The sequence below is a fragment of the Thermobia domestica genome, chromosome 8, assembly GCF_964235325.1.
Source record: "Thermobia domestica chromosome 8, izTheDome1.hap1.1, whole genome shotgun sequence".
Classification (NCBI taxonomy): domain Eukaryota; kingdom Metazoa; phylum Arthropoda; class Insecta; order Zygentoma; family Lepismatidae; genus Thermobia; species Thermobia domestica.
In genome coordinates this window covers 216,252,265-216,267,781 of record NC_137461.1, presented here as the reverse complement: position 1 = coordinate 216,267,781, position 15,517 = coordinate 216,252,265, and the positions used below count along the sequence as shown (strand labels likewise).

At 32.8% G+C, this 15,517-nt stretch overlaps 1 long non-coding RNA gene across 1 annotated transcript in view; it reads right to left on the bottom strand.

The window, feature by feature from the left end:
* The window catches only part of LOC145691946 (uncharacterized), a 651,691-nt gene that overhangs the window by 106,989 nt on the left and 529,185 nt on the right, over positions 1-15,517 (bottom strand). Inside the window, exon 3 of the long non-coding RNA XR_014132592.1 lies at positions 11,244-11,322. This is a non-coding gene — a long non-coding RNA (uncharacterized LOC145691946). The remainder of the gene's footprint in view (positions 1-11,243; positions 11,323-15,517) is intronic.

Genomic DNA, 15,517 nt, shown 5'->3' with positions numbered 1-15,517 from the left:
ATGTCCCGTTTACACTCTGTCCTTACGCAAGTTCACAGTGTAACTGAAGTGCCGTAACCAGGTAGTATGTTTGATATACTTACAATAAAATCTTACCTTCGCCTTATCTCCATTCGCATTCAACTCACAGTGTGAGAACCAATTAAACATACCTCCTGAAAAACCGATACAGTTTTCTTGGTATCCTTTACAAATTGAACTATGGAAGACTATGACCAGACAGATGTCAACTTGCAACTAGGGGATGAGTGGCCAGCGCATACGTTCCCAGGTGATATTATTTCTGAGTTTCTGGATAAGATTTTGATTCTTAATCTAGGTAGGATACCAATTATTTCATTAAGCTGGGTCAATATCAGAAAATTTTAGTGCTTCCAGCGAAAATAGAACTAGCAATTACACACAGCGAGATCGCGCACGCTTAGGATATGACTAAACAAGAGCTAAATAATAATAATAATAAAATTTAAACATTCACTTTCATTTTTAATGCTCTCTGATCACACCCACAGATGATAAATTTTGATATTTATGGTAACGAAAAAGAGATGAGAAAGGTTAAGAATACAATATATAACTTATCTGTTGAAATATTGTGTAAGATTAAGAACATAGCTTATAGAAGTAAGTTTTTCTTTAAGCATGCCTGTGTAAAACTTGTTTTACGAGACAAATTTTCCATACGAAAGAGTCGTAACATGTCTATATATAAAAAGTACATTTTACAGTGTCAAAAGCAGTTTCAACTGCAAATAAATAAATAAATTAATTAATAAATAATAATAATAATAATAATAATAATAATAATAATAATAATAATAATAATAATAATAATAATAAGTCTAATATACAATGCATGAAAACTTAATAATGTTTCCACATTCTAAAATAGGACTTTCAGTTATTTTTTAGTACGTAAAAGTCGGTCCGTTCTCAAACCGTTTCTGTACATAATTGGAAATAATGGTATAGTTTCCTCTAATGTAATATTTATTTTTCTATGGCCTAATGTAAGTAATAACTAAATACAATTTCAAAGAAACAGATTTCTATTCATGATGTTGATTTAAGTGCATTGGTTATTTCTGATAAATTATTGCCATGTCTACGAAATTTTAGTTCACAGTAAATGTTTCTAAGCTTCGTAGAGAAAAATAGTATTCATGCAATCTCTCTTTCTCTCTTGCTATATATATATGTGCCATTCTTCTGAGTTATTTGAAGCCGAGGCAAAATGTCTTCATGACCTGAGCCAAAGAGGAAAATATGAGGCATGCCAATGTCTTTACAGCAGTTTTCTCCTCTAGGCGTGCCAACATATTGCGTTCCAAATGGACCCATTTGAGCAGAAATAATGCTGTGAACAAACGCAGTCTAGGTCGACACAGAAAATGGATTATGTTGTGTATGTGGGTGACTCTCGTTCGCTTGTCAGTGAGTGTATGTAGGAAAAGACCTCACTGCTCCGTTGTAAAGGATGGTTCACTATGAACTCTTCGGTGCTTGCTTTTTCTGCGGTTCTTGCTACCAACAGGCAATTTCCAACAGGGAAGGACCACTAATAATGACGCACTATTTGTTTGCTTCTCTGTACGTTATTATCTTGGTTCAAATATCTCAAACAATGTCCGGTGTCTAACAAATAACAACAATTAATTTCTGTGTCTACATTTACATCAATGATTGAAAGATTTGACATAAAGTAATTTAATAAATATTAATTTTAAAACACTATTTTCTTTTCTTTGCATTGAAGACTTACTAGTGTTTTAATTCATGATAAAGGCAAGATTTTGAGCATTGTAAGTCAATAACGTACATGTGGTTCGGGAATATAAATATTGTTAATAGATACTACTAGAAACAATATCCCGAGGACAATATTACACAATAGATTGGCGGAAATCCAATACTACTAGATGGAAACACTATGGTGGTTAAAAAAATTAAATCGATTTCTAGTAGTGTGTAAAAGTTGGACCATGTATATGAACATGTAACTGTATTTTTTTAAATCGAGCAATACCTTCAGTTCACGCATCGAGGCTAAATATTCGTCAAATTGTCAAAACTTTTACTTACCTTGGAACGCTTTGTATAAAATACAGTTTACCTTTTATAGTTGTAATAAGGAAGTATTTTTTTCATAGGCTTGTAACAATACACAGGAGAAAAAAATGAAATCGAATAGTATCTTCAGTTTGCGCGTTGAGGTTAAAATTTGGTGAGATTTTTAAAAATCGTACCTTTTGGATCACCCTGTATGAAATAGTTTACCTTTTTTTATAGGGTGTTAATTTTCTCGTAAGTATGTAGCAATATACAGAACAAAAGAAAATCAAAATTGGATAGTATTTTCAGTTCGCGCATTGCAATTTAAAAACCGGAAATTTTAAGTAAGAAAGCATATTTTATGTTTCGATTGTGCGTGCAACTTTTCACGTATTTCTGAACTTAACTTAGAAATAACCCAAAATTCACCACATAGAGATGGCTGCACTTCCGAGCTCCACACACACTCTTCCGAAACGCTGGATGCTTTTCAAATTTATTTCTTTTCTATTTCTAGCATAACTTTGAAGTCAAATTTCTCACTGAAACTTGCGGTACTAAGCGAGACACGAGTGTAGTTTAATAAAAGAAGCCACCCTTTGTAGCAGCCACCCTTTGTAGCAGCCTCTGTTGTAAGTCTCCCGCATATTTCTATGGACTGCGTGTGACATGGAACTTTTGTACACCCTAGTTCTTTCGTCTTCAGAAATAACAAAATATTTTCTGTTGCTACACGAGTCATCATTCGTGAGGGTGTTAGTTTATAGGTTTACCGATCTATCAATTCTGTGTTTGACAGGAGCTTTAAAATTAAAATCAGGTGGTAGATCTGTTTTCACTCTTACATAATGATGATTGAGTCCTACTCGAACCTTTTTAAAGCTAATTCTACTATATGTTTACATTCATCCTTCGCCATTGCCACAAGTCGATTTTCGAGGTAAGCAAATAAAACGTTCAACTGTATTAGAGGATCGATAATTTCTAGTAAGATTTCTAGTATATACAGTCATATCTGAATCAGTTTAAACAAATATTTAGCACCATCTTTTCCAGAAGATTTCTTTTACAGCAAACCAAACTGTTGTGCACATTTCTATAGTATAAGCTGCTAATATTTCTAGGTTAAATGAAGGATCTTTCGTCGAAATATGCGATCAAAAAGCGACTGGTTATAGTTAGCCACCTTTAAGGTGGATCACTAGATGTTCTCGGTGCTATGCTAAACGCTGCTTAAATAGTGCAGCGTTGCCAGATAGTGTTGTGTTTTTACTGATGCCAGATAATAAAGGGAGTAAACTTGGAATTCTGCTTGGATACTTAATGGATGAATTAGTTTTCGATCCTTACCGCATTCTCGATCTCGAACTGCAACGCTAGAATCCAGGAATTTTCTTCTTGTGACTACTATAGTGATTACTGCAAATATGGCGTTCTGCGCAAGTTCCGTCTCAAAGTGCATTTCCTTAAATGTAAGTTAATATTTAAATAAAATGTGAAACATAACACGAGAAACGGTCAAACAATATAGTATTTCGTAATAAGATCTCTACTTCAAAATACTTTACACATACAAATAAACATTTCATAAAACGAAGCACTTCCTTGAGATCTAACAGGAAGTGCTATCTTGCGTGCTGATTGTGAAACGATTCAAAATTTTTTTTTATTTGTTACATTTTTCGATATCAGGAGTCATAACCAAATGAATTAGTGTCTTGTGTTGTAGCTGAAACATTACTCTATCTTAAAGTACAACATTTATAATATGTAACGTTTCATTGCGCAGTGGTTAAGGGAATAAAGTAAAATATGTACTGACTTCCGGGTGGTTATCCACCTTAATGACGTACATGATCAGGATCGTTTAATGCAAGTTATCTTGCTTACTCGTCTCTCTTTATAGTTATCACGATATCAAGAAGATAACTTTGTTTTTTTTTCTTAGGTTATTTGTTGGTTACGGAAATATCTTTGGATGGAATTTGCTCATAACCAATAAGAGAAAGCTGTTCATAGTGTATGATCTGTTGGATGATAGCTCCAGAAAATGATTTTTGGCATGAAGTATCACCATCAAATATGTCCGAATAAATGACTGAAAGACAGCTCATTGAAGTGTAATACACAAATGAACTATAGGAGTGGTCTTCCCAGTTTGATCTCAATATTATGGATAATGCCACTTTTCCATCCAGCATTGGTTACTCTGCTATCACAACCGATTGCAAAAAGAATCATTTAAGTCCAAACCTTGATTAATTAAATAACGAAGTATACTCTAAACATAAGACAGTATTTTTGAAGATCAACTTCTAGGCGAAACATGGCCAACTAACTGACTAAGTAAGAATACATGACCTTGTTTTCTTCTTCTGCGGTACATTTTACTGCTTATCATTTTTTGTATCAGAGTTTCATCTTTCCTGCCATCAACTTTAGATAACATTACAAATCTATTTTGTAATGGTCTTCTAATTTACTGTATTTTATCCTAGTTCTATTTGTATCTATAACCAAGGACATGTCTCATTCTGTAACTAAGCCAGAGTCTTATAAGACACGCTAAGCAACTCCTCCGGTCGCTCTATCTGATACACTTTTCCGCACTATTAGCATTCAATTCTTTTTTAAAGCGTTATTTTCGACCCACCCAAACATACACTCTTCTTCAAAAGAAATCTAACCACCTGTCTGTTTGAAACGACCTGTACTCTTACCTACAGTTAGAAATAAATAAAACAAAACTGGGTTATCATTCGGGAATTGAAATCATTATTTAGAGGTAAAATATTTGCTAGCATTTTGTAAAACGGTTACCAAAGTAAAGTTTTCTACAGCAAGGTAACAGCGAAGGATTTTTTAACAGGACTATACATTTCTCAAATGTAAATGTAAGATTTTCTCTGCCCAAATAGATAATCTGGAAATTTGGTATGCGATATCTGAAGTCGATTCTTTGTGAGGTTACATATTAGAATCTTACATTAAGGTTCTAAATCACGTCTGAAATTGTTTCACACCTGGAAATCAAAATAAGCACTAACAGTCTGTTCCAATACTATTTAATACCATTTAGAGGAAATACAACCTACGTTGTGTTGATTTTACTTTCAATATACCTGCCAGTCTCTGTTTTACATACTTTGGCGTATGAATGCTCATAAGAACTATATTTAGAAAACAATATGAACCGACTTAAAAACATTCAATGCCACAAAATAATAAAAGCGCTTAAAAACAGAAAATAATGTATTACAACTATCTATATATCTGTCTATATTTTGTTTCAAGTCATCCCAAGCTGAACAAATTAAAATCCAATGTATAATTATTTCTATAGTAATTTTATAAGGCATTAATATCTTCGGATTGGCTTGGATTGGCTTTAATATGATTGGATTGAATGACTTTGCTTTTAGGTGGTTCATTAGTGCTGTTTTGTATTTTAATGCTTTAAATTTCTTTACGTTTTATTTCTGTTTGAAGTTGTTTCATTGAGCTTTTGAAGTGGAGTATTTTTATACGTGTTTAGTTTCTTTTCTTAGCACCTATAAAGTCAGTTATCTTTACTTCAAGATTAAAAAAACTATCCTTTACAACAGTAGTTCAGTTAGTTATGCAAACTAAATATATAACAGTAACTTGTTATTAATAAGCTCTGTTACGATACCTACCTGAACAAATGGATAATAAATAATTATCAGGATTGTTGAAATTATTATATTATGGGCTAGAATCTTTTTGTAAGGAATACCTCCTTACATTAGTGAAACCTTAATGAAAATATCAGATAATTTTAAAAGAAGTTAACTCTTTGCACCCAAGATAAATTTAGTGTCCCAGATTATACGGTGTTTGGGTTCCATCGGATCCAACCTTACGTTATTTGTAAGTTGACAATTTAAGCTAATAGATGCTCAGAAATGATGGAATTCCTTTATCGGACGTAAAGTATTAAGATTAGTGAACTTTCTGCATACTGCGCAACATTTTCGATTTGATTTCGAAAGAGACGCAAAATAGAGACACAATGCTGCGAAAGCACGTGAATAAATATGTATTGATTCTTGGTAAGATAACGCTATAAAAAGTGAAATTCAGAAATGTTTCATTTGCTTTTGTATTGGAACTGTCCATGTCCAAGTTGCTTCTAGCAGACGACAACCAATCACAGAAAAAGAGGTAGATATTCTGACAATGATCGACCGAGAGCGACATGTAAGCAGCCTGACATCACCATTTATCTAAAACCCATCTTATTATCTGGTTGCCATATAAACTGATTATCTGGTTGCAGTATATTTTAGAATGACATTTTGTTTTTAATCAATCTTTGCAGGAATTATATGTTGTAAATAACACTGGGTAACAAATTTTGGCCAACTTTATGATGCTTATCTGCTTTCTTTCCTTCTTTAATATCATTTGGTGGTACTAATAACGTGCATAACATTAGTTTTCCCGAAATGTCAAAAATCGCCTTAAAATTCGTCTTTAACACTTAGAAATCGGGAATTTGTCGAATTTTCCCTACATTTTTAGTTAAAGCGTAAAAACTATGAAACCATTTCCCCTAACACAACCGATTATGCCTCGCGCTTTAAGCAAAGAAACGGGCTTTTAAACGGTGTAAGTTTATTTGCAATATTACATGCAAAAGAAAATTTAATCAACAAATTTTGAGAAAATTCTTAATTTTTCCTCAAAAATAAGTATCTTTTATTTCTCGAGTAGGCAACACTGTTTGTACAGTCAGTCAAATTACATCAGATATATATATATATATATATATATATATATTTGATCAGAAATTGATTCTGTAACTTTTAAATTGCTATTCACGAGACGACACAAAATGTTGCGGACAAAATTAGAAATTTGGTTATGAAATCAACTGGAACTTGACAAAGAAAAAATGTAAAAAGTCATTTTTCATTTCCGTGTAATAGCTCCTAACCTCTATTTTCAAATAAAATATATTACATTTCTAACAGTTTTCGTACGCAGAAGAAGTGAATATTAAATGGCTAGTCTATATAAGATGCAGTTTTGGCCCGGTTTTGATTTTTGTTGAGAAATTTAGAGCTAATTATTAACTTACAATATTCTTTACTGAAGAAATTATGCAGAATTAACTGTCACTGTGGAGTACGAACACAGAGTACAAAATAAAAATATAGCAAAAATATATCCACTTTCACTACAAGCACATAAAGCAGAACATTTTAAAAATTAGCATGCTTGCTTTTTCGCTTGTGCGAAGCTGATTTGCCATCAGAAATCAATGTCCAAATTTAATCTCCCATCATCGCGGTGTCCCAGCGCCCTTGGTATCTTCTTTCAATTTGTTCAATGTCTTGATGAAAGCGTTCACCATGTTCTTCACTCACATCTGTTAAATTTGGACGGAAAACATCCAGATGGGGCAAAAATGCTATTTCAACGATATTCTACAACCCAAATTGCGATATAGTTCAATCAAAGAATCTATTAACTCCCTATAATTTTCACTCCTATTTTTACCAAGACAACCTTGCACTACCACCCTAAAAACTTCCCAAGCACTTCTTTCCCCTCGAGTCATTCTATTCTGAAGTTCTTCAGAGTGAAGCATCACATATATCTGTGGGCCACTAAAGACGTCAGCTTTGATTTTAGCGTCAGTAAAATTTGGAAACATTTGTCTTATGTAAGAGAGAGCTGCAAAATGTGGATCTAATGCTCTAACAAACTGTTTTACAAGTCGCGGAGTGGTGGCAGTAAGATTTTTTCTCTTTCAACTAAAAGTTCATGTATGACATTCTGAGTAACAGGAAGTAAATGTTTCCATTGTGGTCACACCTTGAGTGTATAATGACGGTCAGCAGCTATGCTATTCCAAAGACAAAGAAAACACGAATATTTAGTATAGCCATTTTGCAAACCTTGAAGAAAACCGATCATCTTAAAATTTCCACAAATATCCCATTTATATTTTTGGTACTCAATCTTTTCCAACAATAATTTCACGTTTTCGTAATCTTCCTTCATCTGGTCTAAGTGTGCAACTGGTACAGAAGGATTCACATTTCCTTTGTGCAGAAGAACTGCCTTCAAACTTCTAGATGAACTGTCTATGAAAAGACGCCACTTCTCTGGTTGATGTGGGAAACCGATATCTTCAAATAGACCACTAACATCATGACGATAACACAAACTTCCTTCCATTGTGGAGAATTGTGAAAAAGTCTTATGCATGTTCCTATATTTTGATATTTTACATGTTGAAAGGAGAAAATTTCACTCATTTAAAGTGAAGCAAGAAGTTCTGCCTTTGATTTGGAAAGATCTAAATCTCTTATCAAGCCATCAAGTTCTTGCTCATTAAGCAAATGTGGTTCTTGTTACCTGATTTCATGCGAAAAACTAATATCAAGATCGGAAGATTCCTCTGGCTCTCTTTCCGATGACAATATCTCTGGTGGTTTGGGTACAGGAAGTTCGTCATTGTGCGGAACTGGAGCAATGGAAAAAGGTAAACTGAGGTATTCTATTTTTCACCCATTCGTTCTATTTTTATAATATGACACGTCAACTGAACAGAAGTAGCAGTCATTATGATGATTAGTAGGCTTTATCCAAATTCGAGGAATAGCAAATGGCATACACTTTCTGGTTCCCCGTAACCAACCTTCTAATGTAGAGCGGCAACTACCGCAACACACATGCGGAGCCTAATGTTTGTCTTGATCACCTACGGGCACTCGAAAGTAATTTCATATGCAACTTTGTTCCAAGCACAATGTTATGTTTAAATTGTTTAGGGCTTATGTAATATCCATAAACATAACAGAATGAGTATACTGACATTTTATCTTCCACACAGCACCTAGCGAAGTTAAATCAAATGCCACTTATATAATATAGTTACCACTCTAGTTACTCAACACTGTATGCAGCTGGTTTAAAATTAAATCAGCCAAAATGCAGCTGGCTATCCAAGTGGACTCATATAGAAATTTACTGCCTTTACTTAAGTAAAAGTTAATATTTTTTGTACAAGTAAGTGGGAAAATTAAAAATTATATTTTTCTGGACAGTTATTTTCATTCAAAATAAATGCTGTATTCAAAATTTATAATCATGGAACGCATATGTTACGAAACGGAATTAGTTAATTAATCCACAAGGGTTTGTTCTGTGTTGCCATCTATGGACAATCGAAGTAAAGGCTCAAATTCTTCCTCTAAAATTCTTGAACAAAGACTATTTTATAAAATTCCTTCCAAACAATCGACATTTAAGTAAAACTAATACCAGATTCGTAATTAGCACGTCAAAAGCATTCGGTAAATGTAAAAACATTAAGATTAACAATTTCTTGTTGAGCAGTGTTTTCTAATATTTATAAGTAAGAACCTTCAATGAGAATGTCTTATATTAGTTAAAATCCCATCGAAATATTTGCAAACGGATTTCTGTACACTCCCAAGCATATTTGGATACACACAAGTGTTAATGTGCATTGGATAAAAAAACTAGGGTGATGAGGCTACTGATAAGAGCAAAACGAAACGCCAGTAAACATTTCTTAGAAACTGATTGATTTGAGAGTTAGAAAATTACCGAAACGATTTTTTTTTGGGGGGGGGTATTGAATATTTCCGAAACTACAATCCGTTGAACTGAGACGGTGTGTCATCATCTTACTTGTAAGATGCTCTATCCAGAAATGCATAATTCAGAATCTTTCATACCGGCGTAAAGGATTCCCACATATTCAGGTGATTTTAGTTTAGCGTCTCTTTCAGCAGCGAGGCTATATGAGACCTGGACCTACTGATTAACGTGGACTCCGAACCACATGAGCTCCCGCCGGGAATCGAACCCGCGTCTCCCACGCCAAAGGCGCGTATGCTAACCGCTTAGCCCCAAGGAGCTCATCCCACATATTCAGTTAGAATAGGTTGGTTATACTCATGACGTATGGAACGACACCTCAGCAAATAACAACGATTCAGTATCAAAATATGGATTTTGTTTTTTATGAGAATCAAAATGGCGAAGGACGTTTGGTGTTTTAGTACTTGGTTGCATAACGATAGAAAGAAGTGTTCGCAGTTGGTGAAAGATAACTAAGTAAAATCTTTAGTTTGCTGTCTAATGATCATATTCTGTGAACAAAAAAGACAAATATCTATGATATTTAACTTAAAGTTGCGTACTTATATGATAGAAAAAATATGAAGAACGTTTTGGGAAATGTGTTAAAACTGTCCGCCATTAGTCTCGTTATACCGATGACCTCAACAAATCTGGTATTGCCTGGTACAAACAGGTATTCTTAATGTTTCTGAAATTACCGCGCTAGCTGGAGTAATATAAGCATGAGATCTTCACCTGTTGCGGAATTCGTTGTGCACACTAAAGGTTTCATCTCACCCCACAGAATGAAATTGAATTTAGTTGTATCAGGCGTGCGTGGTATGTAAGGGACAGGGTTGCCCCTGCCAATTTAACAAACTGTGAATATTTTATGTAGAACATTTCTGAGATCCACTTCGAGATATGAGAAGTCCCGTTGTCGTGTTGGAACCACATTGACTAACTGCTGTGATGGCACACCCACTAGAAATTCAGGCAAAACGTTACGTAAAATCGTAAAGTCACAAAGACAAGGAGGCAACAAATTGGGACCAATTATAACGTCCTGTACTATACCACATCATGCATTTAATGAAGTCTTGCGTTGATGGTGTTTCGAGAGAGTAGCATATTCAATTGAACATACAAACATAACTAAAATTTCTTCGACTTTTTTTTTTCAAGTACTGCCTTGGAAAGGCTGATACAACCATAGTTACCGTAGGAACCTTTGCAAATGATGTAAATTATAGTTCCAAGTGAGATCTTCTATTAAAAAGAGGGCATACTATAGATACTCAGCAGTTTTATTTTTTAAAAGAATATTGATAATAAATATTCAATTTTAGTCATTAATAATTTCTCTTATTCTTTCAATATATTCTAAAGTTATTTATCAATTGAATTTGTAATGTTGTTTATTTAAAAAAAGATAATTATTTATTTGTTTGAGAACACGTGCAAAAATATCGATAATAATAATAATTGTTCAAAAGACTTATTTATATTATTTATAATTGTGTTTTTATTGCAGGTAAGGAATATTTGAAGAAAATAACACTTACCTATAACGCGTAGTTTATCATATCCTGGTTTCCTTTCACCAGAAATATTGGCAAAAATATATCTTTCTTCTAAAAGTACCTAGAAATAGAAGTAATTAAATGTTGCTATGAAAAGTAAATAGAAATAAAAGTAACTTGTGTAATTATATGAGTACGTGACATTTCTAAGATACTTTAACTAACATTATGATTTATTTCTGAAATGCACTTTAAAATGTTATATGCAATGATCTAAAATTTTAATTACAATTTAATTACTAAACTTTAATTACAATTTTTATTCATACCAAGCAAATTAATAATAATATTTAACTGACTGTCATGGTCAAGCGGTTTAAGGAGTTGTTTGGATGTCACAAGAATTATCTGTTACCGCTTCGTGTTCCGTATATCGTAATGTTAACATTTATTGTATTATAATAATTCACTTTCATTTTTCTTAAACAAACTTAAATAGATAATTTATAACAGAAGTTTGAGTGTATAAAGAGAACTCGTAACTATGTGGGCTCAGGAGGGTCTAAGGGCTATAATAAGAGATTACGTGAAACGTAACTAAGTTAAAATCACATGGAGTCACAGTGATGATTTAATTAATTATTCTTCTTCAAAATTTCCAGCAGATGAAGCTACTAATTAGCTCTTGGCTAACCACAATAACAGGAAATTTTTCAGAGCATTTAGTCAGTTTTACCAGATTTTTTACTCTAATACAGAACAACCTTGGACATTTTCAGATTTTAAACATAAATAACGTTACTATTTCAAGTAATGCATCAAACCTTTGGATCAAAAAGGCCCAACTTGATCACATAGAATACAGATGTAGGGCAATGTAAAAACAGTCAAATAACACATTGCAGAAATAAGTATATTTCCTGTGTCCAATGTTAAACTTGAACGAGGTAGATTTGAACCCTTATTAATTTTAAGTAAATAATAACTGATTTGACCAAGGTTGACATAAAATATATATATTTATAATTGCTAAAAATTCAAACATAAACTCACTACTTTGCTACATCTTTAAACTGCGTTATTCAGTATTTTAGTATTTATGAACTTCCAGATATAACGAGCATAATTGTATTTTCATCTGTCTTTAATGTAACTGCAGTACCTTTGGAACTTGTAGAACAGAAATTATTTCACATAATGACACTTCATAGACTTCTTTGGTATTCTTCGTAAACTCACTTCCTCCTTCTTGCATACTTAAGCCCTACCACTTCACGCTATGTAGAGATATTTGAAATGTTTTATTTACTGAATTACACACTAACCTGACACGAAAAATTCTGAACTTTCTCTTTCCATGAAACTTGGCTATTATGAAAGGGACAATCTGACAAAATATTATCTTTAAAGCTTTTTCCTCTCCCTCCCGAGCCTACGTTGCTTTCTCCATTCTCATGTCAACAGTTTTCTAAAGAGCTATCAAACTGGCAAAATCTGAGTTATTGCAACATATTTCCAGTTTAATCCATATTCTTATGCGGCTTGGCTAATTAGTACATTTCTAGACATTTTCAGGCTCATAAGTCTTGCTATTTCAAATACCATGTGCCTACGCTTTGTTTCTAGTCATGTCCAGAGTTAGCATGTTTTTAGTTACTTCACTACATTTAGTTTTATTACTACATTATCACAACGTCAAGCTGAAAGTTTTATATGTAATAACATGTTCCTTATTCTTAATATTCTTGAAACAATTTTAATCTTTGGACTATATCGTCTCTTTTAACCTAAAGGCGGTTAATGGGGGACGATAAGCTGAAAGATTTCATTTTTCTGTACTGTGAAAGTAATATTCTTATTGTAATAGTAGTAGTAGGAATATCTCAGGTAAGAGTTTGAAAAAAAACAAAACTAGCACAATCATTCCACAAGAATAATAATAGGCCTGCTTAATATACATCATTGTACACGATCTTAACACTCACTGAAACAGTCAGGCGTTAAAAACTTGTTTACAGAAAACAATGGATATAGGTTAGTACAAAGGGAAAAGGAGAAATTCGAATATGCCACGTACTGTAAAATAATGTATTCATATTCAAATGTAATTATTAAGTATCAAGTAAAATCTCAATTAAGATATTTTGCAGGTTCCTTTGGTCCCTTCAGTTTCCAAGACCTCAATTCTTTCATAGATACACAATTTTAGAGAGGGAAAGCTATCTGATCATAGACTTATACCTAGTACGAACAATAAAAGTAAATTCTCACATAAAGTGTTGGATGTGAAACAAAATTAATACGCAACATATATTCAACAAAACATCTTATCCTGAGTATTAAACTACAGTGTCAGAAAACAATTAAAATGTATTTTGCACAGTAAGCTGAGAGTTGGTCGGTTGAAGTTGAAGATTCTGATAAGCATTAAGGCTTTGTGAGACGTGCTTCTATAGGTTAAGTGGAATCCAAATTGCACGAATTTCTACTGGCAAACAAAACCGGGGTTATAGCCCCAAAGGCACCTGTGTTGACAATATAACCATGAGGGAGATTTCATGTATGATACGAGCACATTAACTTTGGCTGGAAATCAAACTTGAATCTCACTAACCAAAGCAGTGAGTAAATTTATTTTTTGTATATTTTAATATATAGCAGAATATTATTAAAATTCCCAATGCACTTTTTTTATAATTTGACAAATATCAGCTATGACTTGAGAAACCAAGGTAAAAAGAATACGCATAGTATTATTTTGATATATAGAAACAAACTGAAAATATCATCAATATGGCTCCATTTATTGTTACGTTAATGGCTTTAATAGAAATTTGACAACTCAAAATTTATTCTTATTGAAATGGCCCTAGAAGATTTTTAGTAAAAAGTTTGCAGGTAAAAGTACTCATCCTTCCTAGCTGGGAAGCAGTTATGACATCCTTCTGGCCATTTTAATCCACAGTAGTGTCAATATTCAACTCTCTCGTAAAAAATAATGATTTTGAGCTATGCTACTTTTCTATTAGGACTTCGATTTATATTTGTGGAAAGAACAATGTTCTCATATGAATACAACAACCAAAACTTTTGATACTGACTGTCTGCATTTAGTTAAACAAAAGAACTTTTGAAATCCTGATTGCTACGATGAATGTTCTTTGTCTGGCTTCTATTAACAACTGTTTCGATAGCTGGGCATAAACGGGAGTAGAGAGCCACCCTCAGCTTTTGCAGTTCGATTGTGACCGTTACATCTCTAGCAGGTGTAGATGACGAGTAATAGCTTGTTCATTATCAGCTGGACATTCCACCCGCAGGGCCTTCACATATGTGACACATCATAAATCGTGATTAATAGCCTAGTTCTACATATTAACACGCACTAAAATAAGTTTTTGGTCTCGTTTTGTTATGCGTTTTTCTCAAGAGTTTGTGGTTGAACATTGTCCGGATTATGTATTAACTGTTGTATACAGTATGTAGCACATAAGATTTTATTACTTGTTTCGATAGATATTGTTACAATGTGTTGTTATATAGCAGATGTTTAAGGCATTTTAATGAAATCGAAAAGAATGAACATAGCCTTCAGTATGCAATTTAGTATTTATTATACCAGTTTCTAGTAATATATAATATTTATATAGTACTTTCTGCTTTTAATTTTCACAACATAATACTAAATAGATATCTAACATAGATAAGACGATGTCAAATGATAAACGAAAGCTCTAATTTATTTTTATTTCCAATTGATGGAATCTTTCAAAACTGTTTTCTTCTTGATATAGTAAATAAATGATAATAATAATAGTAAGAAAATAGTACAAATACTTTTAGTTGTTTCTGGTGACCGTACAACCAACGTTTGATAACAGAACGCAGGTAATCTAATACAATGTAAAATCTTAAAATATTTATTTCGTATGGTAAACATTCCAGATTACGTATTGTCTGCGTTAGACATCATTTAAAAAATTATATATGGAGAATTTGAGAAAGTAACCATACAGTTGCATTAGAAATACAGAAGAAACGAACTTCTATCCTAATTTGAAATAATTAGGAATATGATTTGACTAATAATTGTATCAGAATGTTGAACTTGCTAACTTCTAAAAATTTCCTATTCTTTAGCCACATCTAGATCTACTAACCGACAAAACACTCTGGTATTCTTAGTGGTATTGATAGTTTAATTTCGTTTATTTACTCACAATGAGGATATATTGTGTAAGTGTTGTCCACATTATTATTAATACTTCATGATATATAGAAATCTAATTCAAAAATATTGCGTTAAGATTCCTCCT